Consider the following 25,781-nt stretch of genomic DNA (forward strand, 5'->3'; position numbering starts at 1 on the left):
TATTATTTTGTTGTTTTAATAGATATTCACTTAATTATGGCTGAAACTGGAATCTCTTTTGTTTAAAAGCTATTCATTTTTTTTCTGTGACTTGCCTGTATATGTCTCTCAGGTACTGACTTGTAAAAATTCTATCTTAATCAAATTAGCTCTTCATCTCACATATGTGTCATGTGTCTTTCAATTTTATGTATGGTAGGTTTTTCGCCTGTCAAAAATGTTCAGTTTTAATAAAATGCATTTTGAAGTGAGATGTCCTGCATTCAAACAATAGGTCACCATTCTAAAGGAAATCACAACTGAAGTCAGAGAAGACTGGCTTTCTTAAGTGTGCATACTTCCAATCTTTGTGAAAATGTGGCTCCCTTATGCTTTCATCTGTAGGTTATAAACAGATCAGTGGGTCATCTGTCTAAGAAAAGTCCTATTTAGAGCACTGAAAAAAAAAAAAACCCTGACTTTCTCTGGTTTGTGGAAAGGTTGTACTCATACTGCTAATCTTTTCTAAAAACGTGGTTCCTCTATGACTTCATCCCTGTGGTATGTAGAGATGTGTGGTAGGTCCAGATTGGTCTCCCAAAAAGCAAACTGTACCTCCCTTTTGATGATCTCCACTAAAATCATTTGTTTTAGTTCATGAAATCTTCCAATGTCATTATCAATTGAGTGCCAAAATATTATCAACAATTTCAATTATTATTAACATAAAAATGTAAAAACCATGGACAATCAGCTTAGTATGGGCTTTTCATTCCCTCTATGGATGTATAAGGGTGAGCATTTCATTTTTTTTAACCTACATGAAATTAGAATTTTACAGTACATGCCAAACAAAATCAGCTTTTTCCTCAATCCCATTTCAATTTTAGACTGTGATTTTGCTTTGGCTTAGATTTTAATAAAGTTGGCATTTTTACCTCTTCTGCATCTGGAAATTCCCAATTGGCTTTGTCACGATGTGAACTGAAATAGTAATTCAGTTGGACTGAGTTTGCTTTGAGGAATAAACCACTACTTTTTACATTTTTCTCCCCTATGACTTGTTGATTTGTAAGATGTCCTATGCAATACATATCTATGTAGACATATATATGTGTGTGTATATATACACACAAACACACACAAACTGAAGTTAAAAAAGAGCAAGTATCACATGCATGGTTCTGCTTAGTGTTAATTTGATTTCTTCATTTAGGGCAGCTCCAAGGAGTTAGAAGCTGAATAAAAGTGAACTCAAGAGAGAGGACAGAGGACAAACAGTAAATATATATGTAGATTGTTGAAAATACACTTGTTTCCATCCCTTCACTGCTTTTGGAAAATAAGCTGTATTTTTAAAAATGTGTTCAGTATTTAAGAAGAATATATTCTGATGAATCAGTAACTACAGGTAAATCCACTAAGTGCCCTACATCAGTGTAGCTCTGAAATGTTTTAAATAATGTGACAGCAATCAACGATGTCTACAGGGTCCTGCTTTTTCATCATCTTTGGAAGTAAACAGGAGTATAATCTGCCAGCCAAGAACGGTCACCTTGCTGATGGCACTTTCTTGTTCTGTTTGAGCTTAACGGACCAATTGCACCGTTTACCCAGAATTGGGGAGGTTCCCAAGATTTGGGGAGGTTCCCAAGATTTGGGAGTTTCAGTGCCTGGCAAAGTCCTGGGAAACCATGATGAGTTGGTCAGCCTAGAGCAGGGAAACCTGTCATGGGTGTTAAAATGGCACTGATCTGGGTTTGATATTGGAGTACATGACTGTCCTTCATGTGCCCAGAGCTGAGATCATCCCTGGACATGCTCATAGTGTCTAAATGGAAAAAAAAAATCCAAAACTACAATAAAACCTTAAATATCTTATAAGTTGAAAATGAGTGCTTTTTGTAGTTTAAAGTCTCCAGAGTAATCAGGATATTGCTGTAAACATACTATATTCTAAAACAAAGTCAATTAGAGAAAAACAACCCTCCCTAAGATAAATGGCAAGTCTAAGATTCACATCAACTTAGTGTTTTGCTATGAGGGGGAAAGTATGGGTGAAAATGCAATATTATCTTCAGAAAGCCATTTAGAAAGCAGTTTCTTTTATCAAAGACCTCTAAAAAGGAGATATTTATATTCACAGATTATGTATTAAGTACTTTAAAAACAACTAGACATCTCTCTTATCTGCCCTTCACAACTGGCCATTTTGTAGGAAGTATTTTGGTTGGGAACTTTTCCAACTACTTGAGAGTTGATGGCACGGCTAGACAATATGTACAAATGAGGGAAGAGAGAGACCTGGCTGAACTTTCCCCTTTTTATTCTATAAGAAGAGTCAGAGTGCACTGATGAAAGAAATTGAAGATGACACACATGGAAAGACAGATCATATTCTTGCATTGGAAGAATCAATACTATTAAAGTGACCACACAAACCAAAGCAATCTACAGATTCAACACAATCCATATCAAAATACCAATGACATTCATAGAACTAGAAAAAATAATCTTAAAAATTGTATGAAAACACAAAAGACCTTAAATAGCCAAAATAATCTAGAGAAAGAAGAACAGAGCTGGAAGAATCAAGCACTCTAACTTCAGACTATACTACAAAGCTACAGTAATCAAAACAGTATGGTACTGCACAAAAACAGACACGTAGATCAGTGGAACAGGATAGAGAGCCCAGAAATAAACCTATGCACTTACAGTCAATCTATGACAAAGGAGACAAGAATATACAATGGAGAAAAGATAGTCTCTTCAATAAGGGGTGCTGGGAAAACTGGACAGCTACATGTAAAAGAAGGAAATTAGAATATTCTCTAACCCCATATACAAAAATAAACTCAAAATGGATTAAAGACTTAAATGCAATATTGGATCCTATAAAACTCCTAGAGGAAAATATAGGCAGAACACTCTTTGACATAAATTGCAGTAATGTTTTTTTTTTTTTGGATCTGTCTCCTAAAGTAAGGGAAATAAAAGGAAAGATAAACAAATGGGACCTAATTTAACTTAAAAGCTTTTGCACAGCAAAGAAACCATAAACAAAATGAAAAGACAACCTACTGAATGGGAGAAAATATTTCCAAATGATGTGACCAATAAGGGATTGAAATGCAACATATACAAACAGTTCATACAACTCAACATCAAAAAACAAACAAACAAATAACCCAAGTAAAAAATGTGCAGGAGAACCTAATAGACATTTTTCCAAAGAGGAAATACAGACAGCCAACAGGCATGTCAAAAGATGTTCAACATCGCTAATCATCAGGGAAATTCAAATTAATACCACAATGAGATATCACACCTGTTAAAACAGCCATCATCAAAAAGTCTACAAATAACAAATGTTAGTGAGGATGTCGAGAAAAGAGAACCCTTGTACACTGTTGCTGAGAATGCAAATTGGTGCAGCTAGTATGGAAACCATGGAGGTTCCTCAAAAAACTAAAAATAGACTTAGCATATGGTACAACAATTGCACTTCTTGCTATATATCTGAAGAAAATGAAAACACTAATTTGAAAAAATACATGCAACTCAATGTTCAGGGCAGCATTATTTACAATAGCCAAGATATGGGAACAATCTAAGTGTGCATCAATAGATGACTGGATAAAGAAGGGGTGGGGTGTACATATATACACAATGGAATACTATTCAGCCATAAAAAAGAACAAAATGTCACCATTTGCAGCAACATGGATGGACTTTGAGGGTATTATGCTAAGTGAAATAAGCCAGACAGAGAGAGACAAATATTGTATGATGTCACTTATATGTAGAATCTAAAAAATACAACAAACTAGTGAATATAACAGAAAAGAAGCAACTGAATCACTTTGTTGTACAGCAGAAACTAAAGCAACATTGTGAATCAACTATACTTCAATAAAATTTTTTTAAAAAAGAAGCAGACTCACAGATGTAGAGAACAACCTCGTGGTGACCAGTCAGAAGGGCGGGAGGGGCAATATAGGGGTCGAGGAGTGGGATGTACACACTGTTGTATGATAGCTTTAAGAGAGGCTCAAAGATGTACTGTGCAACATGGGGAATAGAGCCAACAGTTTGTAATAACTGTAAATGGAAAGTAACCTTTAAAAGTTGTATAAAAATTTTCAAAGTTTCTTCAAACTCAAAAAAAAAAAAAGTCAGGGTGTAACCTAGATAGTTGTCAGCCCAGCCATGCTTTCCTTCCCTTTTGATTCTCACTAAATCGGTTGGTACCTCCATCCCAACTGCAGTAGAGACCCTCCAGTGAGTCATGGTGGGAGAGGGGGGGCTTGGACTTCTAGTTGTTTCTAACTCTAATTTCTTCTTCTGATGAATTAGTTGTATTTGGACCACCTCACCCTTCTGAGTCTATCCTTTTTGGTGGCCATGGGGTTGCACCAGTCAGATCCCCCTTCAAAACAATCTACTGCCAAGAATGTGGTTAGCAGGCCAGCGGCTGTCCCTACAGATCTGCCATGGCATTTATGCCAAGGCTATACTGCCTCAAGGCCACTCCCCGCCAAAGTCTTAGCATTAAAGGGTACTAGATTCAAGCCCTGTCTGATGTGGATTCTCTAATGCAAAAGCTTTGCTTGGGGACTCCCCATCAGCTAGGCCATGATGGTCTTTCCTTCCTTCCTCCTTTCCCCTCACAGGTACTAGAGGTGCACCACAGATTAAAGGCTCTCCCTGCCGCCTCCTGCTCTCTCTCCCCTTATCTCTCCTTGGCATTTTCTCCATCTGTGGATCTGCTTCTCAGATGACCTGAACTGACACACAGGTCTTATTGTCTTACGCCTGATGCCACTCAAAGTACCAACGACACAAGGCTCTGTGTGTAGCAGTATTTTTACTGAAGGTTGAAGGCAAAAGATGGCATTTATCTTGTCACGTGCCAGATGATGTAAAACAGAATCTTTAGCATCCTCGTGCTTAAAACCTTTTGTTCACACCCATCTTAGCATCTCCCCAAAAGTCTTTTCCCATAAGCTCCAGCCTCTTGCCACACCTTTCACATTCCCAGCCTTGCCTCATTTCTTTGATCTGCACTCTGCGCTCAATATTTGCAACACCCTCTAGATCTTTGTGAACTTCCTCCTTTATAGACTATGTAGTTGGGAGCGGTTTATCATTTCTTTCCGTAAAAAGAACTGTCAGGCCAGGGCAAAAAATAACTTTTTTTTTCAAACCCTACTATGCATATTATGCATGATTAAGGGAAAAGAACGCCAATTCTCTTATTTACATATGAAAAGAGAGAGAGATCTTTGTAACTCTACCTAACCAGAAAGAGTATTTCTTTACCCCTATGATATCACGAGAAATAAAGGAGGAGAAAAAGAGCTGAACTGGGTCAAACCAGTAGTTTTGTGATCATAATTTTATACATTTGGGATTTACTGTAGAATATTTTCTTATTTGCCATAAGACCACCATTAAGCATCTACTGAGAGTCACTAATTTTAATGTTACACAATGTGGAAGAGATTAACTAGCTGGTTGCTAAACCCATTTTCCTCTTTTGTTGGGCAGGTCTGTGTGATCACATGACTGAGTTGTGGCCAGTGAAGTGTCGGGAGGAGTAACGTACACCACACAGCACCAGGCCTGGCTCGTAAAATCCCCAATTTTAGATCCTAATGCTCTTTCACCCTTTCCAACAATCACTGAAGACAGCAAACCCACATGATGGAAGGATCCTGGGTCTCTGAAATAAGGCCTGGAGAAGAACATCTTACCTATCAGGAATTCTTCCAATTTTTTTATTGGGTGGCTAGTTTTCTTTATTATTAAGTTTTGGGAGTTGTTTTTCTATTCTGGATACAAATCCTTCATCAGATATCATGATCTGCAAATATTTTATCACAGTCTGTGTTTGTCTTTTGATTCTCTTAACAGTGACTTGAAAGAGCAGATTTTTAAAAATTTGATGAAGTTCATATTATCAATGTGTTCTTTTATAGATCATATTTTGGTGTTGTATCTAAGCAGTCTTTGCCTAATCCAAGACAACAAGTTTCTCTTCTATTTTCTTTTAGAAATTTTACAGTTTTAGGCTTAACATTTTGATCACAGATCAAATATGCTGGATATATCATATGAGATACAGATCAAAGTTTTTTGTTTTTTTTGGTTTATGGACATCCAATTCTTCCATCACCACTTCTTTTGCAAAGACCATGCTTACTCTACCGAATTTTTTTTTTTTACTTATGCCAAAATTCAATTGTCCATGTATATGTGCATCTGTGAATAGGTTGTCAGTTCTATTCCATTGGTATATTTATCTATCCTTATACTACTATCACACTATCTTGATTATAGGAGTTTAGTAATATTTCTTGAAATTGGATAGTGTTATCCCACTTTTTTTTTGACTTTTTAAAGTTGTTTTGGTTATTCTAGCTTCACTGCATTCCCGTGTGAAGTTTAGAATCATTTTGTCAATATCTATAAAAATCCTACTGGGATTTTGATTAGAATTGCATTAAATCTATTGATCAATTTTGGGATTCGTGACATCTTAACGATATTGAGTCTTTTGGCCCTTGAACAAGGCATATCTGACTATGTAGGTAATTACTTTCTTTCGGTAATGTTTTATAGCTTTAACTGTACATGTCTTCTACATATTTTGTCCAGTTTATCCCTAAGCACTTCATCCTTTTATGCTATTGTAAATGATATTTTTATTTTAATTTTCTATTGTTCCATGCCAGTATACAGTAGTGGAATTATTTTTGTATATTGCAAAATTTCCCAACTCACTTACAAGCTCCAGCAGCTTTTTAATAGATCCAGCATATTTTCTACATAGGCTATCATGCCATCTGTGAATACAGACAATTTTACTTTTTCTTTTCTACTCTTGAGATCTTTTCCTTAACTAATTTCTCTGGCTAGAATCTCCAGTGCAATGTTAGAGGCAATGAAAATGGACACCCTGCTCTTGTTTCTTATTTTAGAAAGCTTTCAGTATTTCACCAACAGTAAGACGTTAGCTGTGAGTTTTTCACAGATGCTGTTTATCAGACTGAGCAAGTTCCCTTCTATTCCTATCTGCTGAGAGGTTTTGTCAGGAATGGATGTTGGATTTTGACAAATGCTTTTTCTGTATATATTACTACATTGTTTTTTTGTTTTGTTTTGTTTTGTTTTTTAGTTTGTAAATATAGTGAATTACACTGGCTGATTTTCACATTTTATGCCAGCCTTCTTTACTGGGAATAACCCCACATGGTCATCATGTACTATCCTGTTTATATACTGTTGGACTTGATTTGCTAAAATTCCATTTAGAATTTTTTTGAGAAGCACTAGTCTAGTACATATTAAATACTCAAAAACTGTTAACGACTCCTCTGCTCAAATATACATACCTCTTCTATGGTTGCTGTTTTTCTGTGTTGTGATAAAGTAAACTATAAAAAAACATGCCCAGTAGTACATTTAAGCACCTGGGCAAACTTAATTTACCTGTTAAGAGTTGTCATAGGAATGCAGGTTAAATTACACTTAAACCTAAGCTGAACTTCTATTTCTTAGCTACATGAAAATAATGAGCACATGTCCCTTCCTGTCTGTAACAAAGGCTTTCTGGAGCTGAGGGTTTACTTGCAATCTCAAATTTCTTTCTGGTTTTCTACGTTCAGTGTCAGACTTATACAAACAGCAGAAAAGCCCACCTTTCAAAACCATGGCTAATGGGGGTGTCTTTACACCCACACAGGATAGTAGGGTCAGGCTTCCAGTAGAGAGAACAGGGGAATCCATCCAAATACATTATGTTCTGTTAAATCTCACACTTGAGATCCATTCACCCCTGACTACACATTATGTCCAATTCACATTCTATATAAACAAGGCTGTTACGCAAACGGACAGAATTCCAGTGCTCGTAACCTTCCACCCTCTTCCTACACATTAAGCAAAACCAGGGACAAGCTGATGCAGGAGCAGACAACTGGTCTTCAGATTGAGTCCTGTGTGTCATCACCTTCCAACATTTCCTGAGTTAGTGTCACGGGCTGCATAACACAGCCATTCAAACTGCCCGAGCCCAAAGGAAAAGTCATCCCTTCTGTTACCGCCCATAGACTGTTTACACAACAGTGAGATGTCACCATGCCTCATCCCCAAACCACCAGCCCTGGGCAGCAGCTGAGTGTTAGGAGGCCTGGGAGAAGGGAGACAGCGAAAGAATCAGCAAATGTTTGTGGGTATAGGCGGGGCAGTCCATTGGCCATAACATATAATGTAATATTGTTAGAGCAAGCAGATAGCTAGATATGAGCAGAGAAAGGGGGACACAGACCAAATGGCAGGAATTGGGCAGAAAGGATGGGCACAAGCCAAATGCAGGAAACCACACATCATGTAAGCACCGGGGGTCCCTGGGCAGAGAAAGAAAAGCAGGAACTTCTAGGCTGATAAGGGGTCACACCTTTTGGGGTGATGAGTGGCCTGGGGACCAACAAAGAAAGGTGACAAAAGGCAGGAATTTCCAGTGTCCGAATGTAACCTTCTGCTCATCATGCCCTCATTTCAATAAAATTAGCCTTAAGATCAGAAGTACCCATCATGCACCAATGCCATGAGACTTCCAATCCAGACTAAATAAGGACAAAAATCCCTCCTCCCTTTGGGAAGGTAGAGTTGGGATGATAATCAGGGAAAATGACCTGAACTCTTTCCTTCCCAATGAATATTCCACCCATTCATTTTTACACCCTATGTAAATAACTTGCTAAAGAAACACAGGGCAGCAGTGCACCTGAGCCTGCCCACTCTCCCCTTGAGAGTGTACTATCCATCCTTTAATAAATTCTCACTTTACTTTTTTTAACCACTGCATCTTGTCTCTGAATTCTTTCTGGGATGAGACAAGAACCTGGAACACCGGTTGCATCCACTGGCAACAATATAATCTAAAATCTCTAGATAGAAAACAATGTTTAAGCTTAGCACATCTGTGTCTCAGAACCTGGAACATTCACAGTTACATTCCATACCACGTTGAAGCATTCAGGGTGTGGTGGCAATTTAATCCCAATGGTCTTAAACACTTGTAAGGCAGGCTTGGTGCGCCTTCCGATTAGTCTTCTGAACATCTTTTGAAAGATCCTAGCTAAGTTTCAAAAGTAACTACTATAATTGAATCTAGTATTTTGTAATCAACTTTAGGCATGGTTGATTGGAAGTATACTTCTAAAATGAATCATGGCCCTACTACTTACCGAATTTTTTTTTTTTTCATTCTCTTGGTCTCTATTTGCCATAAATTCTAGGCAAAGATAGGATGATAAATTAGTAGAAGTTTTGCTTCCCAAGAGATATTGCTAAGTAAGCACTGAGCTATTTCTCATGAGCACCATATTTCTAAATGTAAGCATTAAGTGAAAATGAAGCATTTTCTCCACCATTTCTCATGACCAACTTAATCTGAATGCATATTATTTCATTCAACTTTTTTGGGAATGCTATCTGGGTGTCCAATGCAAAGTTCTAAATTTAACATAGCATTCTTTAAAGTCGTACCCCTTGTATTTTATTTCACTCGTTTTTTTCACGAGAAAAAAAATTTCATTTGTAAACCAACCAGTAAGCATAAAATAAAATAAATGTGGTGAAAGTTGACAGTAGACTTTCATGTATGTGTCAATAGGTGGTGAAAGGGATCATCTGATCTGTTAACACCTCATTTTTAGATCAGTCCCTCCATAAATATGCTTCTCGCATCTCAGAAAGAACAAGAAAGGAAGACATTTAAACTGGGTTTACTGGATAAGTCCAAAGCTTTGTGAGATCTGAAGCCTTGAAACCATAGGTCCTTGGTGTTCAAGTTGTGACACAAATTGATTCTAATCCTGCAGACTGTTATTTAAAGGAACATGTTCTTATCTGTTCTTGGTTCTCTGTATTTCTTTGTTTCGGTTTTTAAAATTTCAATTTATTGAAATTTCTTCACATCTGGCAAATGTCTGTACAGTAGAGGGGAAAAGGAAGGAGAAGGAATGGGAAGAAGGAAATACACTTGGGATGGGTAAGCAGGAGTTCCAGAAATATTTTTCACGTGAATTTCCATACCAAGCCAATAGTAATGAGGACTTGTTACATGCCAGGCACTGGGCGAAGCATACAAGGCACCATGCTAGACAGACATCAAAGAGACAGCAAAGAAACACAACAGTTTGGCAGACACACTGACTTAAAAACCCATTTGCACAAGCTCGAGAGAGCCTGTTGTCTCCTGGGGAGGCTTTGGCATGGACAGAAGAAAACATCAAAGACACTCCAGACTTCAAATCCCTTCCAAGGGTGCGATCAGCAGGACAGGAAATGGGAAAGCCATCCTAGAAGGGATTTGGAAGGGAAGGGGCTTATCCAAGGACGCCTCTGGGCCTGCACATGAGCTCTTGCCATGTGTACATTCAACAGACGTGAGATGGTGAACAGCTTGGCACCCAGTCAGTAGCAAGTCTTGCCCTTAGCCCCCCACCAAGAAACTGCGGGGAATAAGGCGACACGAGAAAAGGTAAATCAATGAGAGTGTTTTGTAATCTTCGGGGTCGACTTAATATTTTGAAAGGATCCCACAGAACCAGAAGGCCACATTCTAAAACAACAGAAGCATAAATAAACAGTCAAAGATAGAAGCCCAAAGGGATAGGAGAAGAGCCAACTCAACCAAGAGGAAACGAACAAGTAGAGTTGACCTGCAGTAATATCTGGCATGCTAGACTAAAACTCCCGGTAACCCAGCAGGGTTATTCATGCTTGGAGCTCCTCAGTATGACTGAGGAACCAAAAGGTGCCACCAAACACAAGGAAAGGCCTTTAATTCCATGTCGCTGGGAAATAATGACCGACTCTGAAATCTGCCCAGGTTCAGAGCCCAAACAAGGCTGAAATGTCAATGTGACCTGCCACTGAAGTAGGATGGGAAAAATGAATTTGGCCAAGCTTTGTTTCGAAACCATAGCGCCTACAAAAGCAAGGGACAGGTGCTTTCTTGAAGAGATAGGAACATGGAAGCAAATGTATGGGTTACACTGGATGTATCTTGATTGTATGTACTGTGTTTGTTGATTAAATCCAGTAATACACATTACATACGCATGTGTATATACACAATATTTACATGTTTCAAAATAAATTAAAATATAAATGTTAATTTTAAAACATTTTAAACTGAACAAAGCTAAGCGTTTAAAATAAAGCCACAGCCAGTGGGGAATTTTTAAATGAGCCCCCAGGCCCAGTAATCCTTTCTTCTGCAAACTTAGTTAGCAAAGACTCAAGCATGTGGTTTCGACGCCATGTAATGGTCAAGCTTGGAGTTTCTGGAGTGAAACCTTCAAGCCTGCAACATCAGCTTCACTACTATCAGTAGAGACTTAGAAAAGTTCCAGACCTCAAAAAAACATAGCTATAATATCAGTACTTACCTTATGCCAATTGTGGGGACTGAGTGAGATAATGTATGTCAAGCACTAGACTGGACCCTAGCACACAGTAGGGACTCAACAGACATTCACTATTAATATGACAAATCTACCAGAAATCTACAGATACAGATTATAAACCTATGCCCCATATCCCTGTCAAGTGTCCACAGCAACTAACAGAGCAAAGAGTAACCAGTAGTATTTAATACATGCCTGTTATTTGATTTAGAACTTTGGTAACCCATCAACTGTTTGATTCCCCAAATCCCACAATATAAACAGACATAAAACAGAACATTTCTTTTTTTCTATGTGGTTATTTCCATCAGTTATTAAACAAATGCATTTTTTTCAGTGTACCTAATTTTTTTGTTTCATTTCATCTTCTTAGAACAGAGTAAATGTCTGTTCCTTGTGGTAAGTATGAAATCCCATAAATAATTCTCCTAAATGTCAGCATGATATTAGTACCTTAAAACAACGTTCCTCAAGATTTCTTCAAGGAGCAGATTCTCCAGATGTGAACAGGTACTCCTATTAAAAAAAAAGAATTTTATATTAATTTAAAATGTTGGATTAAACAATGTCAATCAAGCATGTAGAATTTACCAGAGCCTTAAATATGCCAATGTGTGCTATGGATCTCCAAGAGATGAATATAAAATGCCACGTTTCCCCAAATCACTTGTCCACACAGCTCTGTTTTGCATGGAATTACCGCTTTCACAGAACTATGATCCTTAGATAGAACTAACACTGTACAATAGGTACCTTGGGACACCCTATCTTAGAAGGAACACCTGAAATCTACTGATTTTACCCTGAAAAGTGGGGTCATATTCTCACAAGAACACAATCACTTTTCTACTCAGATGGTCTGCCTAGAAAGCAATAGTAGCTACAAAAATGTCAGTGCGCTAATCCCCAGTGTTGATCCTGATAATTTTGCTGGTTGGGAAAGCTCCTCCCGCCTCTATAAGCTCAGGAAATCCAAATTCTTCAGAGGATGAACGTAGTACTGTTTTCAGTCAAGGTCATCACTTGTTTTGCTAAACATGGCATCAGTGCATGCAATGAAAGATAACAAAATCTACATTTGTATCACACTCTCCACAGTTATTTAAGCCTGCATCCCAATTCTGTCTCTTGGTCAGTGCTTCCCAAACTTTAGGATAATAATCACCCATGGAACTTGGGATAAATAGTGATTCTTGAATTCTCCCAGCCCACGTGTTTTGAAATGCTTCCCTGGTGAGCTTATGATCAAGCATCATTGGGAAATTCAAACTTGGCTGCACATTACAAACCTTCTTACTTTTTGGAAAACACCAGAATCCTAACAAAAACCCTACTGAATCAGAAGTTCCAGAGGTGGGTTGGGTATCTGTATTATTTTTTTTAAACATCTAAGAAATCTGTAGAGCGGGTTCTTGAAGGGGAACTGCTATCATCTACTGACAGAGCCCAAGGAGAACTACAGGGCAGCTCTTCCAACATTAAGTCCCAGGATTCTTCCACAGGATCACTTAGTACTGGCCACAGGGTTCTGACCAGCATGGCACCCTATACATGGGAGAAGCTCAAATCCATACTAATGAAGAAGAAAGGAATGTCACTAGTAATATCTAAAACAAAATAAAGAATTTTCTTTGAAAACAGTCAAAGGTGAGAGTAGGAAATTTGTCCAAAAAGCCCCAACATGGTTTGATCAAGAGACTCTTCTCTAGAAGATGTGGTCATTCTATTTTAGCTTCCAGCAGTGTAAAATAGCTCCTTAGGTTTGCTGTACATAGCATGAAATATCTTCCCAAATTTCAACAAGCAGTATTCTGACTCTTGATGTGGTTTCCCAATATATTTCCATCTGGGTTTGGTCCCCCAATCACCTTGAGCCTGAGTCTGTTTAGAATGAGCTCTCTACTACAGCCATTCTTCTGAGTGGAAAACGTGTGAACCTTGCTAAAAAGACTCACGACTGGCTATTGGGCACTGGACACTGCATGCTAGAGAAAAGCAATCTCAACACAGGTTATGGAACTAATGAATCATTCTGCCAACCTTGAAAATCTTTTATTTGGATAATTAGCAAAAAATGGTAGAGTATTGGGAAGTAAAAGAGGACTAAAAGGGAATTTCTGGAGCTAACTTTTAAAAACATGATTGTCAAAAGATATCCCTCAGAAACCAAGATATAATTTTTTTTAATGGTTCATCTTTTCTTTTGGAGATAACTGTAGACTCATGGAAAGGTTTCAAAGACAGCACAGAGAGTTCCCATACACCCTTCACCCAGCTTCCCCTATTCTTAACATCTAAGGAATTAACTTTAGCATCAAACTATTAGCAAATGTATAAAACTTATTCAGAGTTCACCAGTTTTCCCACTAATGTCCTTTTTGTTGTTGTTGCTCCAGGAGCCCATCCAGGACTTCACAGTGCACTAAAGTGTCACACCTACTTAGTCTCTTCTGATATGTGAGAGTTCCTCTTTCTTTCCAGACCTTGACACTTCTGAAGAGTGCTGGTTGCTTATTTTGTAGAAAGCCTCACAGTTTGGGTTTGTCTGATGTTTTCTCATGATTAGACTGAGGTTGTGCATTTGGGGCAAGAATACTAGAGAAGTGATGAGCTCTTCCCAGGTATCATATCTGGGGGTGCACAGTATCCACAGGTATTACTGGTGATGTTATTAACTTTGATCACATGCCTAAGCTGGTGTCTGTCAGGATTCTCCACTATACCTATTTCTTCCATTTGTAATTATTAAACATCTTGGGAGAGACATTATTTAAGCAAATATCCTGTTTCTTCTTAGACAGTTGCCCCTCATTTTAACAGCCACTGGTGGATTTTGTCTGAAGTCGTTATCACTTTGGTTTTCTAATCCATTTTGAACTATTTTATTTAGAAATTCTATTTTCAATTTCCTTATTTTTTCTATTAATAAAAGTAGAAATAAAAATAAAATTAATAAAATTGGAATTCTTCTATAAGGAAGAATAATTAATAAAATTAATAAAATTGGAATTCTTCCATAAGGAAAAGTGCTGGCTTTCCCACCATCTCTACATCCATTTGTGATAAGAGATGGAAAGGACAAAAACAGACTACACAATTTTAGGTAGACCAGTAGGACAGCACATATATACATATATGTATATATGTGTCTGACTGGGTCTTCAGGACATGATGCTATACCACCATTCCCTGAGAGGATCCTACCCTAAAGACAAGCAAAACACACACCAGACAAGGAAAATCTTCAAGTTTAAACCTGAATGTAGAGGTTGGGCAGAGATGGCAGTGTGGTGGTGATGCAAGGAGCAGGTATTCCTGGTGGTGTCCATCTGAAGAGGATGGAAATGCTAGCCAGGAAGAAAAGAATTTCTGGGCTTCAGAGGGTATAGGCAGAAAAGGTTAAATAGGTTGATGGCAATTGGATGCTTGGTCAAAAAACAAGTCATTAGCAAGAGAGTGCAGACAAAAGGTGGCAGGGCCAGTGAAGACATTCTAGAAAGAACACAGGCCAAGATCTCATAAAGATTAGGACAGAAACTGAGGGATGTGGGTGCAAGCAAGCAAGCCAGGCAAATGTGATGAAATGAGAAAATAGAAAATATTAGCATAGTCAGAACTGCCCTCTGTGAAGGGCCGGAGAATAAATATTTGGGGCTTGCAGGCTGTACAGGCTCTGGCCCACCAGCCAGTTCAGCAGCTGTAGCTCGGACGCAGCCACAGACAACACGTGAAGGAGTGGGCGTGGCACGCTTTCTTTGCAGTGAGTCAGTTTGGCCTGTGGATTGTAGTTTCCCTATTATGAAGCAAAAAAACACCAACATCCCACCTGAGGCCAAAATGTCCTTTGGGCTCTACACACAATACCTCTTGGTTGGTCCTGTCTTTACTTAAAAACATCCCCAAGGGGCAGAGAACTGAAAAAATGACTACAGTCAGTTCAAACAAGGCATAACAATTTGGGGGATCCTTGATAAGGAGGGGTATTAGAGTTACTCTAGTTATTGCTCTGTATCGAGAGGGGTGAGTATTACCTCAGAATTTAACCAGATTACTTATGTTTACAATACAGTCCTCCAAATAAGATACAGGATCTACTTTTACTTGGAAGTCAAATTTTAGCAGTGCCTTATGTTGAGGTTCTTGAGATGTCTTGAACCAAAATTGAATATAAGCCACGATTATTATTAAATGGCCCTTTAACTTGGAATTTTATGATATGAGTAATCTGAACCAAGTTCTTGCCTTATTATTTCAGTAGGTTGAAATAAAGGAAACAGTAACATTCTCTCCATCCTTTGATTCATCTCTGGCCTGGTGTTTTGTTTAATGTTCTCCTTAAACATTATACCTTTGAAATACAAGCTTTTAGAACATAATGGTGCCTAAATAGAGGCAGATGAACCAGAGGAGAACTTCAAATCATTTCGCTCTAGGAGAGTTAGAATACACAGAAAACGAACCCTTTTAGGGGTGAGATATCACTTATATTTTCCTTGTACCCTCTGGGCTTTTCTTGAATCTCTGAAATCCCTTCTAACTGGAATCTCCATGAAGGTATTTCTGTATATTTATTCTCAAGTGGCATAAAAACATTTGAGAAGTCTTTACTAACTTAATTTCATATCTTATAATTTTAGAAGCCTTGGAGGTTATTTGAACACAAACATAATGCAAGATAGACAAAATGCTTACCTGCTCATCTGGGGGATGAATAAAAAGAGAAAAATACCTTTCAGTCTTTTTAGTTTCCATAATGTCTTATTAGTTCTCTGGAAATTTAATTTTGAACCTGTGTCATACTTTGGAGATTTGATTTGAAGCAAAACAGCCAATTTCAGTAAAATATCAAAAAGATGTTTTCCCGTTTTAAATTTCATTAGACTGAATATTGGTGTAAGACACACTTGGATCTATGTCTTAATCTACTATTCTGTAACATGGGAGTTGAAATATTAAGCAAATTGTTTTTCATGTAAGAAACTTGTCAGCAATTTGCTTTTAGCTTGTGAAAACAAAATAATAGTCTCACATCCAAAACCAGGAAACAGACTATAGAATCATTTGAGTCTCAGGGCTGCGAATACTCCGATTATTAAATCCATGCATTCCTTTGGGCATAAATTAAATAGGCCACAGGGCAGCTGGAGGGTGACCACAGCTTGACAAACCTTATGGTTCAGCAGATGTGGTTATAAGACACCACTTCACTGAAAAATATTCAGCACTAAGCAATTTTAGGACTACACTCTGAGGTTTTGAATTAAAAACTTGGAATTTCCAATAGAAAAGGAGTGGGATTCTATCATATTGGTCTTGGGATACAGAAATATTTACTTGCCTCAAGTAAGCAATAATATGAACCAACAGAGTACTTCAAATTGCAGTATTTCTACAAATCTGTAAGTCATGAGCTGAGAAAGGTTTTCAGCACATGCAATGACCCTATTTCAGTTTCTTTTTGTTGACTTCCAGATACCCAGGGGCTTTCCGTGGTGTATATATTAGAAGGCTTCATATGGGTCATTTGCTTTAAAAGATCAGCTCAATATTTAAGTGAATTATTTGAACAGTGTATTCTCTGATTTGGAAAATAATGTATTCTCAAGTAAGTGTAGAATTATTGAAATGTTCCAAGATCTTAGAGGAAATATCACAGCCACAATCATTTCCTTGGCTGTGGAGCTGAACACTATCATTCATAATATACATTGAGAAATTCCATAAAATCAGGAAACACACAGGAATCGAGTAAGTACCTAGACGTGCAGGAGAAAAGGGGCGAAGGAACTTCAGAAACAATCTAATGTCAACCTCATGCTTCCAAGGTTTGGGTTAATAAAAACTGAGTCAGACCAGCAGTACTCCTTTGATCTAGATCAAAACTTCCCACTCTAATTCCCTGGCTATGAGAGGAAAGTGAATTTCCAGATTTCTCTTTGTAAAGAAAAAAAAATGGGAAAGATGCTGATATACTCCTTCAATGGTTTTAGAGCTTGTGGTTAAATTTATGAAACTCGTCGAGTTACAATCGAATATTTACATAAAACAGGAAGGAGGGGCTGATGAAATTAACATGTCCAAAAGTTACAAAGGAAAGCTCCAAGATGAGGCAGGACTGCCTATAATTTCCTCAAAGGGCACTGGTTCCCTTCCTGGGGGATAATTTCTAGTAGGTGAAATACTTAGTGCAGAGAACTTGTTTTGTTCTACTTCCTCACTTACCTTCCCATGGAATATTCAGAGTATCGCTTACTGGTTTTATTAGTCAGGACTCTGCTTTCCCAGTCACAATAATATTTATTTTAAAATATTCCTGTTTACTTGCAGTGTCTTTGAAGACGACCATATAAAACTTCATCACCCCAACTCATACAGATGAGTGAAGACCAAGAAGAAGAAAAGTCGTGTTCCCATTGCCTAAGAAGTTGGCGGTGTCTCTTCACTAGACTGTAAGTTCCGTGGGGGCAGGGATATTAAGTATTTGCCCTTCGGGCACTCACATGTGGTTTGTGCATTATATACCAATTCAATAAATATTTCAGCCTGATTGATTACATCTGGGGTTATCAGCCCCTGTGCAATGTGTTTCCACTACTTATTACCAATTACACTTCACGACGACTTTTCTAGTCAGGCAATATTATCCCCATTTTATAAAGTCCCAAGATCACATAGGAAAGCAAAAAGAATTGGGATTAGATACTAAGCTTTCTTATTCCAAGTTTATTACTCCCACCCACATCAGCCGCCTAAAATGGTATTCAGTGGACAGAAGCAGTTGCAAAGTCTTTTCCCATGGTAGCAAATGAAGTATAATGTTTGTATCTTCCCATTTTTATCTGAATATCTGATATAGGAATCCTTCCTTAACCACAGAAAAGGAAGCATTTTGAGATCCATTATTTCTTTCAACTTTGAAGGAACAGAAACATCATCAGTTAATTATTTGGAGAAAAAGCTTCCCAAACTCCATTCTAACATTTTCCTAATCACGTTCCTGGTTTGAACATCGGCACTGAATTTGGAACCTGAAGCCTATTTCCTGTCTAAAATGGTTTTCATTCATTGAATTTGAACACTTGTTTTTTACTGCAAAGTTGTTTACAAAGCTGAGTTGCTGGAATTCATTTCTTTTAATGAACAAAAGAGTGGTGGAATATTTAGCTGGAAGGAATTCACAGAGAGCTGCATGCAACTGGCAGAGTTTTAAGGAAAAGATTTCAGTTCTAATGGAGGCCCCTCAGTCAAAACTGGAGGAACATTCAGGTAAAATTCTTTTAATGAAAGAACTGAGTAAGAGAGACGAGGACATTGGTAACCTCTTCCAACTAAACATAGTTGTTCTCATTCAAAAGAGTCATTCATTTAGGAAATATTAATGAGCATAAAATCCTTGCTCCATGCCAGGCATCAGAATACAAAGTTCACTAAGACTGATCTGTACTTATAAAAGATAACCAATAATTATATGTTTTTACGAAAAGTAGCAAATGACTGCTACTCTTAAAGGCAATTCATTGAAGTGAGAGCAAATTATATTCAGAACTCCAACAGGTAGAACAATAAAATCGATACGTAAGGCCAAGATTAGCTACACAGACAAGTCACCTTGAAGACCAAAACTTAACAGTTGATCTATAGAATATATGCATCATAAAGTGTTCCTTTTTTAAAATTAGTGAGGCTTCAATCTTTTCACTGAAATTGAGATATAATTCACATCCCATAAAGCTCACCATTTCAAAGTGAACAATTCATTAATTTTACTATATTCAGAGAGTTGTGCAATCACCACCACTATCTAATTCTGGACCATCTTCATCACCCCAATAAGGAACTCTGTACCCTTTAAGCAGTCATTTGCTATTCCCTCCTCCTCTCAGCCCTGGCAACCACTAATTTACTTTGTCTCCATGGATTTGCCTATTCTGGACATTTTAGGTAAATGGGATCATAATTTGCAGTCTTTTGCGATTAACCCCTTTTACTGAGCATGATGTTTCTGAGATTCATCCACATTGTAGCATCAATCACTGCATTCCTCTTCATAGCTGAATAATATTCCATTGTATGGATAGACCACATTTTCTCCATCTATTCATCAGTTGATGGGCATTTGGGTTGTTTGCACCTTTTGGCTATTATGAATAATTCTGTGATGAAACATTCATGTACATCATTTTGTGTGAACATGTTCCTTCGATATAATCAACTTAGAAACAAAGAAATGCAAGAGTCAGAAAGTTACCCAGCAGCAAGCCAACGACAGCAAATTGATCAGTAGTCTGTTCCTTTTGTTGTTAAATAGTATTCCACTGTAGGAAGATACCACTGTGTATTCATTTACCAGGTGTAGGATGTTTGGGTTGTTTCGAGCTTTTGGTAACCATGAATAAAGCCATTATAATCATTCAAATACAGGTTTTTGTGTGAATATAACTTTTAATTTCTCTTGAGTAAGTACGTAGGGGTGGGACTGGTGCATCATACAAGTCTATGTTTAACTTCATAAGGAACTGCTAAAATCTTTTCAAGGAAACCCAGCCATTTTGCATTTCTTTTTTTTTTTTTTTTTTAACATTTTGCATTTCTACCAGCAATGTATGAGTTCCTGTTGCTCCATATCCTAGCCAGCATATGATATTGCCAGTTTTTCTGTTTGTTTCTTTTGTTTTTAACCATTCTAATAAATGTATAGTGGTATCTCATTGGTAGTTTTGATGTTCCAAATTATCCTAGGTGGGTTTTTTAACATTGTTTTTTACTCAGCAAGTAACTTGTTCTGTTGTTACTGGTGTTTTTTCCCTAGCATTTTAAAAAACTTGTACAAACACAGACAGAATAGTATAATAAGTCTGCATAAATGAATCACCCAAGATTCCATGATTATCAATATTTTGCCAATTTGTTTCATTAAGCACCACTACCATTTTTGGGGGGGGAGTTCTTCAAAGGAAATCTCATACTTTATTTCATTTCACTATTAAACATTTCAATATGAAGTGCCTGAATAACTTTAAAAGTAAAACAAAATGTAAGCAAAACAACAAAATTAACAATAATTCCTTAATGTCCTCTCATATTTAGTCCATGTTCAAATATCCCCAGTTGCCTCAGAATTATCTTTCTAAGAGTTACGTTAAATTTAATTTCCTTATGGCATTAACTGGAAGCTACAAAATCTGAGGTCCTACTTTCTCCAAATGATTGAGGTTCCACTCAATTTTCAGGAAGAGTTTGAAGTTAGTCCAGAATTTACCCAAGTTATAGTTTAGCTATTCCAAATTATATTTTTATTATTGCAGCAGCAGTTGGGGGTTATAAGACAGATACTAAGAAAGAATACAGAATTGGTATAACATTTAACTCACAGATCAAACACTTAAGAGAAGACTGTTACGATTAAACAGTGCAGCCAATTGATTCTGTTGGCAGTGAACACATGGGTTGGCTTTACTAGCTCAGGGTAGGGTAGAAAGGACAAATACAGAGGTGGGGACACAGGAAGGGGCTCTCTATTTGGCCACCAAGCAGGAGGACTTGCTTCTCTCACCTGGCATTGTTCCAAACAAGATTTGTTCATAGTAGGCACCCAAAACAACTGAATTATTCAACATTCTATCAAGAGGGGTGTGCGTGTATTTGGTATCAGGGGCTTCAGCCAAATGAAATTTTGGTTTTGTTTTGGAATAAAACCCAAATAAGAAATGTTTCCATCATGTCAGTTTGAACTTGCACTTTATTTAGTAAACACACAAGACTTTATTGTGTGAGTTCCATTTCAGTTCACAATTGAGTCACACAAAAATACAGAAATTAATATGTAGATTTGAAGATAACCAATTTTGTGTGTTATGTTCTAATTTGTTAATGAATATTTCTGTTTAAATTACTGGTGGTCAGAAGACTTCTCTTCAATGAAACTGTACTGCTGTGTTTTCTGGCTCCCTACAGCCTCGAGCTCTTTTTTAACGTTTGCACCAAAGTATTTGCTTGCTCTATTACCGTTTAGTCCAGATAACAAGGCTCAAGTAAATGTAGCCGGCACAAAAATAATATAATCATTGTTTAAAATCAAACTTCAGAGCGGGTCAACATGGCATAATCTCCTGTCTAAGTGATCTGTAATTCGCCTCTCCAGATAGTCATCTTGCCCCTGGAGCAGTTTAAAAGGTAGTAGCTGCCAAAAATTGTTAACCATTAAACAAAGGTTTGCTTTTCTTTTATGTGGCAGGAACAAAGGTGCACTTCTAAATCTGTGTCCAAAAAATGTATAGGTTTCCAAGAGCCCTACCCACTAACTCCTGCTTTTGGTGGCCAGAACAAACCTTTTAAAGTGTTCTGGGGGTTTTGGTTTGGTTTTGGGGTTTTGTTTTGCCTTGGTTGGGTGATCTGAGCCAAGGTATGTGAGCTTTATTTCTGAGGGCAAAGCTGACATAAAGAAAACTTGGAAAACTCAAAAGAGACCTGAAAGGAGGGTGCATTACACTGGAACATATTCCATCAATTGCCAGAATATTTAAGAACACTCACTGAGTCACCACCACGGGGAATGCCCTCCGCGTGAGGGCGAGAGGAGTTTTCATCATGGAGAGTGTACAAGTCTCCTATTGAATATTTAGCACTTATTAGGAGTCCACATATTTGCCTCTCATGGTAGCTAAAAAGTAAGCAATAGCATTTTTGTTAACTTTTCAATTTCATAAAGGTAGCCGACTGCATTACTTCCAGCTTCACTGCATTGTCAAGGCAACTCTACAGGACATGGCGTTTTAAGCACTAGGAGACTCGAGACTCATACACACACAGCGTCAGGTGGATCCAATGAGTCACCATTAGAAGCTGAAGATCTAAGTTTCTTTTTTTAAAACAAAGATTTATTAGGCTTTGACCATGTTCTAGGCACTATTCTAGTTCTTTCTGGGGGGGCAAGGGGGTTAGGTTTATTTATTTATTTATTTAAGAGGAGGTGCTGGGGATTGAACCCAGGACCTCGTGCATGCTAAGCACACGCTCTACCACTTCAGCTATACCCTCCTCTCTAGTTTCTAAGTTTCTGCTCAAGGCAGGTTTCCCCCAGGGCATTGTGCCTTGTCACAATTACATTTGGTTTCTGCCAAAGTTCTCTTTCTGGAACTTAGATTGTCTTTTTAGACTTTCACCAGTGGAAGGACAATGCCAGGTTTTTCATTAGTATAATGGACCCATTCGCCAAAGCTAATGGAATATGCTGTTACTCATCAAATTCCTTAGATTAAACATGTTCGCAAAGTCATTGCTTACTTCTACCTATTAGAACTGTCGGGGATTTTTTAGATGCCAGATGAAAGAGACAAAGGCAGTAATGTTTTATAATCAGGGTTTTTCAACCTCCTCGGCACTATGAACATGCAGAGCCAGATCATTCTTTGCTGCGGGGCTGCCCTGTGCACTGCGGGCTGGTGAGCAGCATCTCTGGTCTCCACCCACCAGATGCCAGTAGCCCCCACCCCACCCTAGTTGTGACAACCACAGACATCTCCAGAAAGTGCAAAATGTCCCTTGGGAAACAAAATAACACCCTGTTGAGAACCACTGTTTTATAACCAGCAAGACAAGTATCTATCTTCTGTCTTGATTATTTCTTCACTGATACATTCCACAGTCAACTACTATATAGAGTGGTGCTGGACACATAGTGGACCTAGATGTGATCTTCGCATGATGCTTATCTTCACAGAGCTTATAGATTGGTCTAGGAAGTCCAAAGTCCAACCTTGTTCCTAACACCTCCCTAGTAAGAGCCCTGAAGCACACTCAGTATAGGCTAGGACCCATTCTGTGAACTCACATCTAGCCTTGGCTCATGACCTCCCTATTTGCCTACAAGTTCCTAAAACAGAGTACCCATGTGGCCTCAGTGGCCACTCCAAAGGATGTTCCCACTCTCTTTTAAGCTCTCTCAGGGTGCTGAGTTTGCACCATTCATTACATTTAGTTTATAGATGCTATGTACAACTCATCATTTTCTTATAGCATCTCCCTTAGATGCCTGGCTGGTTGCCTGGATAGATGGTTGGGTCAATTATTGTCAAGCACCTTGGCAGCCAATCTAAAGAGTTTGGAGATAATTTTTTTTTAATATGAGAATGACATGACCAAAACAATTACTTAGAAATATCATCATGTGACATTGTGCTGGAAAGACTGGAGAAGGGAAAACCTGAAGCCATGGAAATAGTAACAAAATTATTTTATAGTCTCCCTTTGGATCAGTAAAGTATATTAGCAGAATGGGGGCAACGTGAATGAGAAAGAAAGGGACAAAAAGGAGAACTATCTCAAATAAAAAATAAATAAGATTTTGAAAGATGAAGTGATCATTACAAAGGAAATGGAAACCAAAGGACGCCGAAGTTCAGAGTATGGGGATCTAAAAACAGTTCCTCCATTAAATACAGATAGAAGAACAGAGACAAGCCAAAGATGTTCTGAAAAACAGAGGTCATCATTCTTCATGCAGCTTTCCTACTTTGAAAGAAATATAAATTTCCTACTCTTAAATTCGGCAGTAATCTAAGAGCAACCAAATTAAGGAGTCAGGTTAATTCATTCTCTGAATAGTATCACATGGAAAGCAATATGAGATAAGCAACACAATATGGATACAAGAGGACTTACAGGATCCCTCCACTGCTGTGAAGAGAACAGACAGACTATGGTGGGTCTGTGGTGGAAGCAGGGATATCATTTAGGAATTTTTTACATTAGACCCCAGTGTAATGAGAAGTGGTCAGATTAGAGATATGTTGTGAAGATAGAGCCAACAGAATTTGTAGATGAATTCAGTATAAGAAGTAACTAAAAAAAAAAAAAAACACACCCATAAGTTTTATGGCATGAATTACTGAATTTAGGGAAGTAGCCAGTTTCTGGGGATCAAAAATTCATTTTTTGACATGTTAACTTTAAGGAACTTATTAGATACGCAAAGATGTCAAGTAGCTATGTGGAGATATGAATGTAAAGTTAGGCATTTGGCTGGAAATAAAAACATGGGAGTGGTTATTGCACAGCATTCTTAATTGCAGACAACAGGATCCACTCTTGCCAGTTTAAATAGAAAAGGTATGTTCCAAGAATTTGGGGGTGAGATACAACAACACCTGGATGTTATGTTGCCAGAAATAATGCAGCCATGGCAAACGTCCAACCACACCAGGGGAAAGTTCTAATGGAAACACCCTTGTTGCTACTACCCACTGTGACGTTAGAGACTCAACATTGGGAATCTATCTGACTTGCCTCAGACAAAGCAGATGTCTCAGCAATCATGAAAGGTGGCCCTATCTTTCCTAGTCATGACTGCACCCAAATCTTGCACCTGTGCATTTGAGTTACAGAAATTTGGTCACATGTCTCCACTCTTGCTACAAGAAAAACATACAATTTTAGCTTTACGCGCTCTCTAGTATTGGAAGGCAAGCTAGAGGGGTTTGGAGTGAGTATTGACTAAGTCAACTTGCTATATCTGATTCTGGGAGCCATTGGCATAGAGATGGTATTTACAGTTTTGGCATTGGGGGAGGCCACCTGGGGAGAGAAGAGGGAAAGTCCCTGGGATGGGTCCTTCGGCACCTCAATACTTAGGTGTCCAGGAAGTAGATTGAGAAGGATCAGGTAGTGAGGAGAAGAAAAACCAGGAAAGTGTGATGTCCTAGAAGCTCGACTGAATTGAATGGTGTTTTGAGAACAATTAAGGACAAAGAACTGACTACTGGATTTGAAAACACGGAGATCATTCCTAATTTTAACAAGAGGAATTTAAATGGAGTGATCAGAATGGATGCAGAACAGCTTTGGAGAGGGTGACGTGGAGACAATGTGTATACAGGGGCAAAGATACACTGCTAGGAGTTGGACAGGGGAGATGGGACCTTTCAAAAAGGTCTTCTTTCCAAAGGGAGAGATTTAAAAATTAAAAATGAAAAGAAAAGGCACAACACAGCCACATTTTAAAACCAATCAACCCAGTTGTATATTTTAAATTGTCTCTTCCACAGAAATTGGTTTGTTTCCTGATCTTTGCGAGTACTATGCTTTAAAACACTTTTCCTAACCAGGTGCAATAGCCCCACGGGGGATTCCAAGGGATTTCTGTTTATCAGCTCATTGTGCTCTGAATCTTGAAACAAAGACAATCATCCTTTCATACCTGGAGAATAAAGTTTCTGACTTTGTTCACATTTCTCCTAAAGCATCCTTCATTTCAGCTTTCTCTCCTTTAACAAGCAAGTTCATCAGAAAACACTACCCTTGAAGTAATTGAGAAGAGGT

The 25,781-nt window shown here is 38.0% G+C and overlaps 1 protein-coding gene across 1 annotated transcript in view; it reads right to left on the minus strand.

The window, feature by feature from the left end:
* Nucleotides 1–25,781, minus strand: part of MID1 (midline 1) — a 559,519-nt gene that overhangs the window by 368,320 nt on the left and 165,418 nt on the right. The window contains exon 4 of the mRNA XM_045525026.2: nucleotides 11,919–11,981. The gene's annotated coding sequence lies outside the window, so the exon portion shown is untranslated. The remainder of the gene's footprint in view (nucleotides 1–11,918; nucleotides 11,982–25,781) is intronic.

The sequence above is a fragment of the Camelus bactrianus genome, chromosome X (assembly GCF_048773025.1).
Source record: "Camelus bactrianus isolate YW-2024 breed Bactrian camel chromosome X, ASM4877302v1, whole genome shotgun sequence".
Lineage (NCBI taxonomy): Eukaryota > Metazoa > Chordata > Mammalia > Artiodactyla > Camelidae > Camelus > Camelus bactrianus.